The sequence below is a fragment of the Mesoplodon bidens genome (assembly GCF_964165515.1).
Source record: "Mesoplodon bidens genome assembly, chromosome: 4".
Taxonomy (NCBI): domain Eukaryota; kingdom Metazoa; phylum Chordata; class Mammalia; order Artiodactyla; family Ziphiidae; genus Mesoplodon; species Mesoplodon bidens.
Window position 1 is genome coordinate 32,711,441 of NC_138160.1, and position 17,141 is coordinate 32,728,581.

At 42.7% G+C, this 17,141-nt stretch overlaps 1 protein-coding gene across 2 annotated transcripts in view; it reads right to left on the reverse strand.

Moving 5' to 3' along the window:
• Positions 1–2,167, reverse strand: part of LIFR (LIF receptor subunit alpha) — a 90,272-nt gene extending 88,105 nt beyond the window's left edge. The window contains exons 1-2 of one of the 2 annotated variants that reach the window (XM_081231056.1): positions 1,887–2,167; positions 615–651 (exon numbers count right to left, since the gene is read on the reverse strand). The gene's annotated coding sequence lies outside the window, so the exon portion shown is untranslated. The remainder of the gene's footprint in view (positions 1–614; positions 652–1,886) is intronic. The other variant, XM_081231055.1, reaches the window with a different exon arrangement.
• Positions 2,168–17,141: the final 14,974 nt, after the last annotated feature.

Sequence of the window (17,141 nt, forward strand, 5' to 3'; positions counted from 1 at the left end):
CATCCTTAATGGTACTCAGCAGCTGTTAGAGAATGAGACAGCTCTTAGGTACTGATGTAGAGACTGCCAAGATTTAGTACTCCGCGGGGAGGGGAGGGCAGGGAGCTGGTGCAGTACAGAGTATACAATGCGTCCTCATTTGTGGAAACACAAATAAAAAGAACACATACAAAATGTTTACACTAGCATAGGCTTTATCTGGAAAGATATACACAGGAGTTAGTAACCCTGGGTCCTGGGGAGAACAGGGTGCAGTGAGGCCTGGCGGCGGGGGGAGGGAGGTATACTTTCCACTCTATAGCTTTTTATACATACTGAATCTTCTACAGCGTGCATAGGTTGCCTGCCCCACAAATTAACATGATAAATCTTAATGTTATAATAAGTTATACTATTGCCAACATATTATTCAGTGAGGACCATCAATAAGCAAAAGCTTTCAAAAATCCCAAAAGTTTGTTCTCTTCAACAGCGAAGTTCCTGATCCTTATTTCCCAGAAAAGAATCCCAGTCTCCACTAACTAGAGAGAAGCACTTGTGATCTCACCTATTACAAAGCAAATAAGCCTCAATTCAACCCTTGGAAGGGAAATCTAAATCGAGCTTGTACCTACCTAATGAAGCCTCCAAATCAACAGTTTCCCCTTGGCTCTAAAACAGAAAGTCAACGTAAGAAACAAGTAAGAGGACAGTGTTTTTAAAAACACACACGCTATACTTAGGTTTCCTTTCCCCTGCCAGGCTTAGACAAGGAACCCTCCGATACTAGTGAAATGTGAGTTCAGATCTGTGGCAAAATCAGCATTTAAGGGAAGGGGCAAGCATCATTTGCACTAAACGAACGCTTTAATTTTTCTCTTCTGGGGAGGGGAATTTGCTTTAAATTTAATTTAAGAATCATTTTTGGACCCCTGACTAAATGATACTACTAAGTCACTTAATTTTAATCCAAGCAAATTTCTTTTAATTAAAGACAAATCTGAAAGTGAAAACGAACAAATCAGAAGGCAAACTTTAAACTGAAACCTTTCTGTTGAAGAATGTATCTTAAAAGAACACATTAAAAAATGCAAAAAATTCATTTCCATACAAACGCCATTCAGTATCAGTATATATGCTATATCAATATTTGACTGCAGTAACACACCCATACAAAAAGGAGCACACAGGTACCCAACCGCAAATAAAACACCTCATATTTTTGGTAGCCAAAGGTGGGGACGCGGACGGTGGAGGCCAGAATCATGTTATTCAAGGCGTAAATTCACAGCATTTGAAGCACAGTTTTCTGTCAGACACAACTCAGGATTCCTGCTCTGTCTTTTGAAATGACGCATTAAAAGTGTCATCTTTTACGAAGCCTAACTTTGATCGCCAACTCTTTAACTGGTTTTCATCAGTATAGCGCCTTCGGATACAAGCACATAAAATACAGGTGAATCAAATACACCATGAATACAGAAGGGACAGAGAACTAGTTTAATGAAAAGTTGAGGCACGGGGTCACGAAATCACTTGGTTGATTACATCCCTTAACAAAAATAAAAATTCAAGCTCGTTCCCATCCCCCAGGTAGCCTGTGGCCTCAGAACTCGCTGCCCTACGTGGGGCAGAAGTTCGCGGCCGGGGAGTCGGCGTCCTCTGGGAGCCGAGGGTGGCCCAAGGGTGCTTGGAGAGCGGCGCGACCTGGCGCGCCCCACCCCCCGCTCCCGGTCACTCCTCTCGGACGCTCCCCGACACCCGGGCCGAAGCCGGCCGGAGCGCTGCCCCCCGCCCCCCGCGGGCCGCCGGGCGCTCGCGGCGACGCGCCCACGGGACTGGGCTCCAGGCTCTGCGGCTCCCACTCCCCGCGCCTCGCGCCGCGCCCACCCGCTCCCCGTACTCACAAGCCGCTCCCGCGCCGCTATCTCGCCATCCCCGGCCGTCAGCTTGGCCGCCTCGGCCGCCGCCCGGGGGCTGCCAGGAGTCCGCAGTAGCGCGGGGGCTGGAGGCGTAGAGGAGGGGGGCCGGGCACAACCCGCCGCCTCCACCGCCGCCGTCTTGCCTCCCCGGTCCCAGCACTGGGCTGCTCCAGGCGGCCACGGGCGAGGGTCGGCCCGCTGCCCTCCGCGAGCCTCGGGAGCCGCCGCCGCCGCCAGAGCCGCGCGGAGGCAACAGTAACGGCCACGGCCAGCTTGGCGAGAAGCTCCAGCGGGGACTGCGGCGCGCGGGGGCGGTGCCTGCACGCCGCTCGGCGGGGGGCGCTGCTGTCCCGGCCCCGCCCCCGGCTCCGGCCCCGCCCCGCCGCCCGCGCGCCCCCGCCGGAAGCCTCCCGCGCGCCCCCGTCGCCGCCCCCCGCGGCGGGGCCGCGCGCGTCCGGCGCTCGCCGCGGGGCCGCCCCTGGGAGCAGGAGGGGAGCGGCAGCGCGCGGGGGCCGAGCACCGAGGGAGGTGCTTCCGCGGAGAGTCCAGTCGCGAGGCCAATCTCAGGAGGTCATGGAAGAGTCGGGGAGAGGAGCGGCCCAGCTGGTGCAAATGCTCGGGGAAGGCCGGCCTAGCGTGCGGCGGCCCTGTGTGGAGAGCGGCCCCCCAAACGCTGTCAGTGCGCTTTGCAGACATTGCATAGAGGAGAGGACGACGCAGGGCCGTGTTTTAGCTTCTTTTGTAAGGACACACGAAAACCAGCCTCTACGCCTGGGCGGGGGTAGGGGGAGCGATTGCTTAGATTTTATGAGTTACCTAAAATGCCCCCATGGCTGGGGCGCTGCCACTCAGCCCACTTTCCTCCTCCCCGATGCAGGGCTCCCTCAGCCCGAGAGGGCCCGCGGGAGCATTCTGAGAGTATCCTGGAGCCATCTAGTCTTGCCTCCAAGGCGTGGTGGGCTTATTTGTGCGGAGAAAAAACGGATCCCTTAATGGGGTGAGATTTTTCCTCCTTGCATTGTTCCCATTTCCGCAGTTTCACTTGGCCTCGATTTTCTTCCCGAGTAATGCACCAAATGTAATTAGCTGGAGAGCGTTTGATGGCGCAGAATCGTGGTTTGAAGATGTTTACGCTCTATGCCGGACGCGTTTGATGATGTTCTCTTCGACACAATTAATTTTGCAACGTTCAGAAATGTGCCAGATGGAGCCCCTGGCACGCAGAGTCACAGGGCACTGCAGACACACCTTCAATAGGAAGCCAGCTTGTTTGTTTCATTTGTGATTTATTTGATGCACCAGCACCAAGGCCAACGTGTTTTTTAGAGACCTCTGGATGAAATTCCAGAGCAATTTCTAAATTAGCAAAGCGAAGCTTATTTTCTGAGATAACATTTCCCTGTTGATAATGTAACTCAAATGGGCGCAGAACACCAGCAAGTACATTGATTGAAAAGTAGGCTCCCTAAATGAAAATATGTGTTTCACAATAAGACATGGTCCCCACTAGACTTCTAAGGGCCAGCTTCATCTGTGTGCATATTTTGAACGCCAAAACTAAATGCTTCCTATTATCCCTAAGACCTAGTTTGCAAAACAGTCTTCTACTATGTGTACTGGAACCCCTGTTTAAGATGTACAACGTTGCTTTTTCCGTTACCCTGGTTCTTGAGTCCTTGGTGGTTTGGGAAATTTATCTTATTTTTAAATTTTTTAATGGACGAAGGGGTTCAACAAAGGCACAAGGACCTAGGGTCTAAGAAAATCGTGATGCAGCCCCTACATGGAGTTGAGAAATTCCTTCGGTAGGAAAAATTTGTAGTTAATTTTAAGCATATTACATAGAATGTTAACTTCTGTGACTTTGTTTTATATATATAAAAAGAGAAAAAGATACAAAGAAAACAAAAGAGAGACATAGAAACATTTTGGGGAATAATAATGCCTAGCATCTATTGGATACATACTGTGTCTGGCACCATCCATCACCTCATTTGATCTTCACAACACACCTGTAAAATAGGTACTGTTATCACACCTAGGGGTTGATGCAGGTTTTAGGAGAAATTTACGCAATTTGGGTGGTCCTCCCAAAGGAAAAAGAAAAACAAAACAATATAGCACATCCAAGCTGCTCCAGCACTACCCAAACCAAGGGAAAGTGACAAAGGGAAAATCCAAATAGAAAGAGACCTCAATCTCAGCTGATGGTGGTTAAAATACCTTACTTTCGCCAGCTGTACAAAAACGTGACCACCTGAATGTATTGCTAGGTCTGCCAGGGTCTTGGATGTGGAGCTAGAAAGATGCCTTAAAGCTTATGCTTTGATTAGCTAATTGCCTCCGATGTATACCCTCATTTCATAGGTCAGGAAACTCAGGAACTTGCCACAGCTTCTAAGGAGCACCTCGGTGCCCGCACCATGCTGAGGTGTGAGGTCTGGTTTGAAAAGCGGTGTTAGACACACTTTTCATGAGAAATAATGGATGTTATAGTTCCATAACAAAACCAGGGCTTTAAACATATGTTAGCAATTTTCTGATTATGACCAGAAACTCAGTGTGCAGTACTCGATACGGTCCTGCCATCTAAGTTGATAGTAGTAAAATTTCCGTAACTATTGTTTAAAAGGTGAACTAAGCACTGTGGAGTCTTAAAGGAATTTCAACTCAGTTTCGTGTGCCACGGATTGACACCATTTTTATTTCCCGTGTCATAGACCAGTCTATGTTGTATATACTATTTTATACGATAATTACTTTTTTTTTTTACAAAAAAACCTAAGATGTTGCAAACTAAGTATCAGAACATAAAGTTTCGTTTGAAGTTTATGTTGTAGAATATGAAGAGTCTGACAGTAGTTCTCATTCAATGTTTGTTGAACAAATAAAGAATGAAATGGAAATGATTACATAATTAGAAGTAAGAAGGTAGATTATATAATAAGCTAAAATTGAATGGGAATGAAGCAGCAAAAAAAGTTGAACTTAAGCTACTTGCTGGATAAGCAGAGCTGATCTCTTTGTTAATTATTGTATGCCCAAGATTTGTGCTCTTCTTTCTAGCTATTGACTTTTCTTTTCTCCCTGCATTTCTGTCTTATTCATTAAAAAAAATTTTTTTGTAAATAAGATTTCATTTGAAATGCTTAAATATATAAAAAAAATCTTTAAGTGAAAGAAAAATCGTAATCACACCTGTAATGAAAATTTTGGAAATGAAAGGCTTTATTCTTGAAAGGATCAATCACTCACAAAAGCAGCAAATGTGAGATGATGGGGTTTTGTTACTAAATTACTCATATCTTGGCCCATACACAGGCTTCTTGGGATGTGTGATCTAACATGAGTACTGTTTACCAATCAGTGGGACAAGATATGGCTTTGTTCCTGGAAGAAGTTTTGGAAACAAATAAAAATCTACAAATTAAGCATAGTTATTAGCCAGTGAATAGTTGAAATGAGTGAAGCTGTTCTTCATTTTAAGCCTGACTAATAAATGTAGATTTAAATTGGTTTATTTTAGAGCAAAGTTTTGGACAAGATACAAAATTTAATTAGATATATGACAAGAAGATACATGAGAATAATCAGCTAATTTTCTCTAGATGTTATGTTCTTTACCCAAAGTGGTTTGGAATGTTATTTGAGGGGCATGAAAAATGCAACAAACACCATGAAAGATATTATCTTCCCCGGATTCTGTTTAAAATACTCTCTTTCAAATAGAAAGATTTCAGGGGTGTTATGTCAACTATTTTGGTAAATTATTATATCCCCAGCATGGCCACAGCAGGATTGCATTTTGTCTTTTGCTTAGTTATACTGTGCCTTCTTTCAAAGAGACTTAAGGTGGTTTACAATGAAAGACAAATATTAAACAAAAAAACAAAAACAAACAAACCTTCTGGCTAAGACAAACAATAGCATTTGAGCACAAAACTTAGCTCCAGGTTTCCCCGTAGCCAAATGAAATAGGGGAAATGAAGGTTTTTGTAACTCTCATTGTCAAGTGCAAGGAATCACAAAGCAGAATTTATTTAGGAGAAAGTCTTTTCTAGCTCAAGCTTGGAGAGGAATTTGTCATTAGGGTCCTTATATGACGGATATTCAAACGTCTAAGTTAACAGGGACACTGCACAACACATCATTGGTTTTGGCCATCTTTTGATGACAGGCAGAGCTGATATATTTTTTCTGGTGAATAACTTTGAAATTGCTATTGTTGAAAGTAAGTAGTGAGACTCCTATAGAGTTATTATTTTTTTTATTCTGCCCTATGAAGGCAAGCCAAGGACATAATATCAAATCTTGGTTTTCCCAGTTTCTTTCTTTATAAAAAGGACTAATTGAAAGTACCTATCAGAGGGGGGCAGAGAGAACAAATGAGTTAATTTCTATAAAACCTCTTACCATGCTGCATTGAATATTCTATAGTTTTCCTCAGGCAAGGGGTGTACATAATAGTTTTTCCTCCCCTCTTATAATGTCTTTCATGGTATACCACCTCAAATCCCTCTTGGAAGAATGCATGGTGTATGTGCCTGACAACAAGTAAGCAGTAACTATTAGCTACAGATAGTATCATTATTACCACTTCTAAATCTATCAAAGCAGGTAGATGAGCCTGTTTGGGGCTACATGTAGTAGGGAGGTGGTTATAAATCCTGTTATCCTCAATGCGTAAAGCTTAGGAATTAGAAATTGTTTGATTTGAGAAGCACTGAGTAAGGGGTGTCCTTTCCACAGAGAGACTAACATTTAGTTAACTCCCTGGGTCCTAAGACCTGTCACCTGAAGAATCCTGTTAAAATTCTTATACTTCTGAGAGGTTAAAAGTCTGTTAAGCTGTTAAGGCTAACTCCCAGAGCCAGAGCCTAGGGTTGGGGAGGGAGTACCAGGAGTGTGGAGAGAGCCACTGAAGGCAGGAGAGGACACCACTAGCAAATCCTCTCTTTCTGGAATAAACCCTGCCTGTCCCCTCTGCCTCCTTCTCCATCCCTCCCTTTAGGTCCCAATGAACTGCTGTCTGATTGAAACTTCATTTCAAATCCTTGCCATCCTCTCACTCAGTCACTTTCCTGTTTCTCTTCCTGCCTCTCCCATCTTCTCTTTTCTGCATATGTGTCCACTCACATCACACGTCTTATCTTTTGGTCCTCCATCCCTTCAACTTTTATCGTTTCCTTTTGACTTACCAGGCTCTCTCCTCTGTCCTTGCTTTTCTCTTTCTTTCCCCATATTCTTTATGTGTTGTCTAGAGTCACTGAGGGGCAACACAAGACATTCAAATTGATGCTACATTATTCCTTATAGTTCATCATAGACCCAGAATCCTGTGCTCATATTCTCAGTTGAGCTAATGGATCCCACAAAAGAGCTATTTACTCCAATCTCGGTGGTGATATTAAGCCCATTATTTAATTTGTTCCTACAGCTACTGCACTCAGTGTGTTGCCAGAGGCATCTTGCACAGATGGAAAAAGAAGCCAAAACATTAAGGAATTGAGCTGCGGTCAAGCCAGAGGTAGTGGAGTGGTTCGAAATCAGACCCAGACTACTTAAATCCTTGAATGTATTATTCTAACTAGTGCACTTAATCCACAGCCTTCAACGTACTGTACAAGACCAAAAAATCTAAAACCAAAAGAGAGTGAGTTGTTGCTTCCAATTTCTGACTGTGGAGAATTTTCAATGGTTACACATTTGCCAGCAGAATTAACTGAAGGTCTCTAACATCGGGTAGCTGAAAAATAACAAGTCAGTTAAATAATTAATTGTAATAACTGCAATGTCCCTGGAGTTTCCTTTGTGCACGTAATCTGGTACACCGCCTGGGTCTCATATTGGAAAACAGAAGTGGCCATCACTGTGGCAGCTCCGGCCAACAGCGACATTGCTGTTGATGATTTCCCTGCTGGAACTTAAGGTAACTGAGGACACCACTCTCAAACAAGTCTGCAGCTCTGAGATTCTTTTCTGTGACATGCCCAAGAAATCTGGGTTTCCTGGCTGTTTAATCACAGACTCTTACACTCAAAGAGCTGACAGAAACCTTAACGCTACCTAAATTAAGATACCATCCAATTCAAACTCGAGTGCTCATAGAATCTTATTCTACCCACCTAGATAGGCCTAACCTGGACTACATCCATTAATCTAAGCTCGCTAGATTTTTCTCTTAACTCTAGGAAAGAGAAACAGGTATACCTGTGACCCTCAAGTTGAGATATGAGTATTGATTGGTGATTAACATGAGTAGTCTCATCTCTGGGCACTTTCTTTGTGTTATAGGTATTAGTCCCACTTACAGGTGAAGAGACGGAAGCTCGAAGTAAAATAACAAAGATCTGAATTCCAGTCTAATTCGAACGTCATTATAGTGATTTAGAAGACACTGGCTAAAAGTAGGGTTCAGAACACTTACTTGCTAGATACCAGCAATGAACATTTATTGAGCACTTACAGAGTGCCAGGTACTGTGTACCACCTCACTCCATCCTCTCTGCAACCCTGTGAGTTGCAGGGAGGGTTGTCCCCCCCATTTACAAAGGAGGCCACATGGACATTGACAACCGTGTAATTCAAGCCCCAGCAGTCTGCCTCCAAAACCTACACTCCTAATTACTGGATGCTGTGTTCCACTATCAGTGCCAGTCTGACTGCTAACCCTTTTGCCGCTTCTAGTTTCAGGAGCTTCACTAGGATCTCACCTACAATTTGCTGCTGCTGTAGGTGAGGTTCTGACAAAGTTGAGCTTTGACCAAGTGCTATACAGAGCCCTTCTCAATCTGAAGGCCTGGTCTGAATGTTCTCCAGTCTCTCCTTAACGCAATTTGCTCCTCTCATTTGCCTCTGTCGGCATGAATCTAACTCTTTCTCTCATTACATCCCTGTTTCGGATTTTATTACTCAGTGAGATAGATGATGTGCTATTTCTTCTGGGTATTATTTGCATTCTGCCACGTCGTACAGGACTGCGTCTGCAGGGCCTGGCCCATCCCACTGTCCCCAAGCTTCTCCCCTCTGCACTGAGACCCCACGATCAGATTTTCACACTACCGTTTACCTCTGTGGGGTTACTGCTTCCCTCCAAATGAAAGTGTCTCTGTATTCAAAACCCCAACGGCCAGGAGCATCCCCAGATGCTTCCAACGGATTTAAAGAGAGTGTAGGTTTTGCTTCTGCTGTACGACAACATCTTTACACACAGCAGTTTTGTTAGGAGTTTCTTAGAATTACACAAGAATTATATTTATTGAGCCCTGGATTTTCAATACATTTGTCCATCTTTAGGCAATAAGAAATTTCAGTTAAAGAATAAAGAATATCAATAATTCACAAATACAGTTTTCAGTATAATAAACATCAGTGAAGACTGATCAATGACGATTCCTTTCCTGCAAATGGTAGAAATGCAACCCTTACTAAGTTTGCAACGCAGGGCAAAAAAGGGGTTGGGGAGAGAGCATGAAAAAACATAAAATCTTTTAGATGGCCATGGAGATTTGTGATCAGGTCTGTGGAAGGGAGATCAATCCTAAATGAAGGGATGCGTGATGGGCAGGTTTATGAGGAAACATAAGATGGGATAAAAACATCCCTCTGTCATCAATTTTAGATTTTTAAATTCAATATTCAATACATATTCATTGAGCGCTTACTACATACAAGTGCTAAGGATACAACAGTGAACAAAACAAACAGAGCCCTTATCCTCATGACGTTTGCATTGTAAGACCCTTTCAAAACATAGTCAGAGTGTAATCAATTTCCTATTAGTTAAGTATAAATAGTTTTCTATTGCTCTCTGTTTTTCATTTTTTGTTCCTATCATATCACTAGATTAAGTTTCATACTTAAATGCTTAAAACCTTAACATTTGATTTCTCAAAGACACACGGTTAATTACAGCTTGCAAAAGTATTAGAAATTAACATGTACTCTCCAGCCTAAAATATATAGGAAATTTGTTGTTCCTTTGATTTTAAACCTTTTTTATTGGCTAAAAGTAAAAATAAAATATGCATATATCTCAGCTGGCTTAAAATCAATGCTTTCTTTACTTTAGGTATTTTCTAATTGCTATTCAAGGGAGAGGGAAACAAAAGAATTGTTTTTTTTTTCCCAGCCACTAACACAGCAATAGATCTGCATATTAATATTATTTTTATCCTTAGTTCCCTTATCTGCTGTCTCTATAGTCTGGCTCACTAGTTTCCAAAGATGTTAAGAAGTTAATCTGAGTTTTATGAAAAAAGGGAATCCCTAATCAGAGATGTTTGGGTGACAATGGGTTAAATAAAGCCACACAGCTTTTTAGATTATAGGCCTGTAGAGCCATTAGTTCATTACAGATCTCCAATTATAATATAATGTGATGTGATGCAATGTGATAATACAATATAACATAATATACGGTGTAGAGGACACCGCCCAACATTCATTCTCCCATCTTTCTGTAACAATATCCTGATTTCCCATTAGAGAGCCACCCCCTACCCCATTCTTAGTCCTTCAGTTCTGGAGGTCCATTTCCCATTGCTTTGCTTTAGAAATGGTCATAAGATGAGTGATGTACTGGTAAGTATTTAACAACCAATTCTCCACAGAAAAAAACCTTGATTTATAGCATTTGCCAATTTCCATGGTGTAAATACTCCCACCGTGGCCAGTTTCAAGCTACCAAGTGAAATTACTGAATGTGGAGTTGGGAAGAGATGTGCAGAGTTGAGTTGTAGGGGCCTCTAGCACACCATATCAGATACACCCCAGACTCAGAATCAGAACACATCCCTCTGGGTGCATGACTCAAGCCAGACCAGCTCCTTAGGCCTGATTCCTTAATTTTTTTTTTTTTTTTTTTGGTGGGGGGAAACTGTTGTGGAAGAGGCAGTGTGTTTAGCTGGGTTTGCTGATTGAAGGAATTGGAACCAATTCTGGTGATCTACTTGCCATTTGGTCCATTTCAAAGGAGGCTGGCTGAGAGTGCAGTAACTCAGAGAAGAGAAGGACAGAGCTGAGAGGTGAAGAGAGACCAAGTTCTGGTATCGCTCTTTGAGTCCCTGGATCTGGACCAGCCTGAGCCTCTGGACTTTGCAGTTATGTGAGCCAGTGAGTCCCCTTCCTTCCCCTTCCTTCCTTTCTCTGTCTCTCTCTCTGTCTCTCTGTCTCTGTCTCTTTCTTTGCTTATTTATTTACTTTTCTTTTATTACATCTGTTTGGATTGGGTTCTGTTCCATTGAAAGACTATGGCCATGCTATTCTTTTTTTCAAAGAGCCTCTCATGAGACTAATATTCCCCAGAGCAACTTGGGAACTGCTGTTCTAGCTTATTCTCCCCCATTCACTTTACAGGGTTCTGGACACTCAGAGGAACTTCCACTTCTCTGTCTTTACCTAGAAACCTGAATTGGTAACTGTCTTCTAAACTTCTGATGTGACTAATCTAAAGACTGTTCAGATTCAAGGTATTCAAAATGAAACTCATTTTTCTTTCTACTGAAAGTACACTCCTCCTATGTCCCTGGTTTTCATTAACTTATACACAAATTATGTTCCTGACCAGAGATATAACAGAGAAGGACACAGTTCTTGTCCTCATGGAGCTCTCATTCTAGAGGGAAAAACACACCATCAAATAGGTAAATAATACTGTGTCAATGTCAACTTGAAATAAGTACTTTGGAAAAAAAATAAAGTGGGTTTGAGGGATAGAAAATGACAGAGGTTGCTATTCTAAATGGGGTAACTGGGGAGGCTTCCCAGAGAAGGAGTTTTTGAATGAAGAGGTATAAATTAAATGAGAGATGGAACCTAGGGAATATCTGGGGACCAATATGTGCATGGCTGAATGTTTCAGAAATGCAAAGAGGTCAGGGTGGCTGGAACGTGGGTAACATGGGAAGCATGGAGAGGTTGGAGAGGTATCAGGGGGCCAGGTTAGGGGGTGCATTGTAGGGAGGATAGGGACTTTTTATTTTCTTCTCTATGTGATCCCTCTGGCATATGTATGAAGAGTGGATCATCCCTGTGATGGTCAAGAAGAGAAGCAGGGAGGTCATTAATGGGCCTTTTACAGTTGTCCAGTGGAGACACCATGCTAGCTTAGACCGGGATTCTTCTAGCTACCTTGGTTGGGCATCTTTGACTTGCCTTCTCTTTCACTTGCTACATACCCACAGAGATACCCAACTGTGGGTTTTGTTCCCGCAAAGCACCATGCAGCCATTGGAAGCAGGTTGAGTTTCCCAGGATGAAGACAAGGCAGGAAGGAGGAGGTTGATTAGGGAGTGCTCTTGGGATAACAGCCTTTCAAAAAGAAAAGGAAGGAGGCAGGATTGGGCAGAGAAAAAAGTTCAGCTGCAGTGCAAGGAGTTCTGAAGCTGGGATGATCCTTCAGAGCTGTCCCCAGCTGGAGTGAGGGGTAGGGGCCTTTATACCCCTGCAGCAATCAGTCACTGGATGCCAGTCATCCAGCAAGAGGGCATGACCTTGGATAAAGGGGCTTGACAGCTGAGGGCTCTCTGATGGCAGCATTCCCGGTGACTTGGAGAGTAAGACCTTTGTTCCTGAAGTGGGGTCTGGGCACTATATCACAATATCCACTACACCATCCCTTTTTACATTTGTTACTGAAACTGCCCTGATTTAATTTCTCATTCCTCCTGCTTAGGCTATAGCCCACCGTGCTAACTCCAGAATTATACTCCAAGGAAAAGCCAAATTGCTCCTTGTTGCCTATAGAATTACATTTAGTCTCCTTAGCACCGTGTTCAGGACCTTCTAAAAGCCACCCATCAACTCCTTACTGCCCATCTCACAATCTATGCAGACAAGCCTATTTGGCACACCATATAATCCATGCTGTTGCTTGAACCTGAAATGTTCTCCTCCCACTTTATCTATCAAAATTCCATCCTTCAGGACTCGCTCAAATTCTACCTTCTTCTTTCCCCAGAATTTCTATTCTGGTAACTCATTCCATTCTGCCGGGACGGAGTTGCTTATTTCTTAGCTGGGTAAACACAGTAATGAAGTCCTCATCATTTCACCCCCCTCAGTTCCCAGCAGCATTTAGCAGAGTGGGCTCTCCATAAATGTGGGGTGACTTGGACTATTTCAGCTTTCATCAAAGGCTAGACAATATCCTGAGATGGCAGTAGAACAGAGTGGTCAAGCAGGACTTCTAGATCTCTACCACCTGGGTTCAAATTTGGCTCCATCACTTACTAGGTCCATAATCCTGAGCAAATGTAACCTTTTATGCCCCAGTTTACCCATCTGTAAAGTCCTCATTTTCATAATCATTACACCTACTTCACAGGGCTGTTGTCAGGATTAAACGAATTAGTATAACTAGAGCATTTAGAACAGTGGCTGCTACTTAATAAGCACATATAAGTGTTGGCTCATAATAGGGTCCGTGTCACACCAGTGCCCTTGTTGACCCATGCTTACCCGTGCCCATCAAGACAGCCACAGAGGAGACCGCTGCCCTCTCTAAGCATGATATATTTAGTGAAAGGGCCTTCACACAGCTCTTCTGCAGGGAAATCTGTTAACAGAGCTCTTGTTTTCCTCTTATGAACATTCCTTTAATGAGTGAGGATATTCTTGCAAAATGTTCTGGAATTCTCTGCTTTCCTGGGGCTCTTTCAATCTGGACTCAGACCTGGTTTTATAATGAATATTATGCACTTTTCCAATGTTGCAAGCGCAAAGCATAACATTTTTAAGTGAACAGATTCACAGACACTTTTGAACTGAAAAGATCTTTAGAGGTCACCTAGTCCAGGAGACAAGAAAACAAGGAGATTATGTGATTTGTCTAATTGATAATACAAACCTATCCAAGTTATTAAAGGACAAAGTTACTCAATAACATTAACCAGTTTTTGCCCAAAGACACTACTTTCTTCAGTATGTATAACTCAAACAAGAGTAGATGTAACTTGCTAATTCTCCATAGAACAAAAAATGAAATGTTGTTTATTTCTCAGACTTATTGTTTAATTGAAAATTTCTCCTTGATTTGGTACAATACCTAGTAGTTTCATACTTAGCTTTTCTTCTGAGAACAAATAGTGTCCATTATTATTCAGTTACGTATTCGTTCATTTACTCAAAAGATATTTGTGGAGTGCCTTTTATGTACCAAGCAGTGAACTGAAAGTTGGAAACTTTTTAAATGAATCAGCCCTAGTGTTCTGAGACTGACCCACATCTGTGGAATCTGTGTGTCTGCTGGGTCATTCAGATTCAAGGGACTTCAGAACATGGGTTCAGGCTAGGAATTGACCTTTATCAGCCAAAGGTTAAATATCGTCAGTAGCAAAGTCATACATATACAACCAATATACAATCGACATACAACCATATATACAACCAATTCTTACTAAGTGAGAATGGTTCTTTAAAAACAAGTAAATGCTGCAGACTTGTCTCTTCCTCCCTCTCTCTTTCTCCCACTGATTGAGCTCCACAAAATCCAGGACCAAAAAAGATGGTATTCCAAATTTTGTAGCACAGCCTCATGTTATTATAACACAATACCAGTGCAGATGTTATCATGTTTCTCTGATATGTTAATAAGTGTTAGATGAAAAAGAATTTCCACGGTCACATCAATTTGGAAAATTCTGGTGCAAGAGCATTAAAGAGGTTTCGTGCAGTGTGCTTCATTTCCTGCACCTTTAACTTGCTGATATGCATCATGGATCTCTATGAGGGGATAAAGTATTTGACCTAAGTCAAATTAATTTGCCTGTGGAACCCTCTGTTTGCAGTGCATTGTCCATGAATATTTCTGAACCTAAAGTCAATTCTGTAAGCCTGTATAATCCACCATCCATTAGTTACTGCTTTTTTTTAATTAAAAAGAAATCCTTTTATAGTTTAAGCCTATCTTTCATATCATATAATATTTCATGTTGTATTTTAATATTATTTTTATAGAGAAAAATGACTCAAAATCATCAGTGTAAGAATCTTATCTGTACTTGAAGATCGTTATTAAAGCACTCCTCTGCATATGCGCTACCAGCTGCTGATCCAGCTCTCACGGCAGACATCTCCAATCCATCAAAGAACTCTTTCCATGCAGATCTGCAAAAGGTACGAAATCTTTCTCAATGCCAGGCTTTAGACAACAATTTCCAATCCATGAAATTTGGCCTGCTAGGTTGAAATGATCTTGCCTTCATTGTTAACAATATCCACCCCCTACACTGTGCCTACTATGTGCCAAGCATTTTGCGAGTCCTTTTACTTAGAATCCCTCACTTCATCTCCATTTTGACTGCCATCACACTGGCCAGCATCTCTCACCCAGACTATTTCAGTCACCTCTTAACCAATCATATTGCTCCCTTCTGCACTAAGAGAACAATGTGAAGGACTTCCATGGTCTCCAAGGCCAGCAGGATTTGGACCCTCCCCAATCTCTACACTTATCACTCTCCTGAGGTGCAGTCATGGATCCACAGCTGGATTGGCAAGTCTGAAAGCTCAGCCTTCTTAGTCCACTATGAAGGGATAAAGCCCTAGGGAATCGAGTCATGCTAATCAGCTCACCAGAGATGAATGTGTACTGCACAATGTTAATTTATTAATTTACAATGAGAAGTGGAGCAATCCAACCAACCAGATGTTCATGTTGGCACATTTGTGACCTCTTTCTGGAAGCTATTAAGAGTAGTCATTGAGAGCTTGTGGGCTGGAATCAGACTGCCTGAGTGTGAATCCTGCCTCTGTGCTTACTAACTGGGTGATTTCAGGCAAGTGAGTCAGTGTTCCTTTCAGTGTCTACTTCCCCATCAGTAAAACGGGGATAGTAATAAAACATACCTCCCTGGATTGTTGGGATGAGGATTAAATGAGAATATATACTTGTTACGTCCTGCTCAGAATGGAAGTTGGTACACAGTAACACAATAAATATTAGCTACTGTTACTAGAGTGGAGATCTACTCAAACTAAGTTAATATCAGAGCAAAGAAAATTAAACAATATTAAACAGATTTTTTTCAAGTTGTGTTAACTTCATAAATTACTATTTATGTATTCATCCATTTAATAGTTATGGATACTCAAATAATTTCATACACTATGAAATTCACTTGGTAATCCCACATCCCATAAATGCAAATGAATTCATGGATAAATATGGAAATGCACAAATCAATCTGTATCTTTGCACTTATCCGATTTTGTCCATTTCCCAGCTCTCTCCTTGCTTTCAGTTTAAAACCTTTAAAAATCAATTGTTGGGCTTCCCTCGTGGTGCAGCCGTTGAGAGTCCGCCTGCCGATGGGTCAGGGGGTGCGGGTTTGTGCCCTGGTCCGGGAAGATCCCATATGCCGCGGAGCAGCTGGGCCCATGAGCCATGGCCGCTGAGCCTGCATATCCGGAGCTTGTGCTCCGCAACGGGAGAGGCCACAACAGCGAGAGGCCCGCATACCGACAAAAAAAAAAAAAAAAAAAAAAAAAAAAATCAATTGCTATAAATTTCATCGCTTAAAAAGTCTGCCTGCCCCTCCATGTGCCTTCTGTCTGCACACTCACTGTCTCTTTTCCTCACACCTGCCAAGCTTCTTCCCTCCTTAGATTTCCCTTGTGCTGTTTCATCTGCCTGCAATTCTCACCCCAACCCTTGTCCTGGCTCACGTCTGCTTGGCCTCAGAGAAGCCTCCCTGACCCCCAGACGAGGTTTGATCCCTTCATTGAACTTACCATAGTTGTAATTAACTGATCATCATTCAGTGTATTATTCCCAGTAAAATCAATGAGGACAAGGACCCTTCTTTTTTGTTCACCGTTGAGTCCCCAGTACCCTGCACATAGGTAGGTATTCAATCAATAGGTGTTGAATGAATGAGTTTAATCTTCTCAACAGCCTGTATTTCCTGCAATGGAAAAGTCAAAGTTTCGAGCTGTCAAGTGATGCACCCAAGTCACACAGCCATATTTGGCAGAGCAAGGTTCACACTCAAGTCTTTCTGACTCCTACCCAAGCCCCTTACTACCCCACATAGCTGCCACTTGATTTCTGCAAGTTACATGCCTATCTACACACATTGTTCTCTGTAGCTTCAACTACATTCTACTTTGCATCCTTGCTGTCGCAGTGTTTTCTATCCTGGGCTCTGGGCTTTTTCTTTCATTCTTGAACTAATCCAAACCTTCCCTATCATATTTATACAACTTGTTTACTGGTATAGCTATAATATGCTACATTTC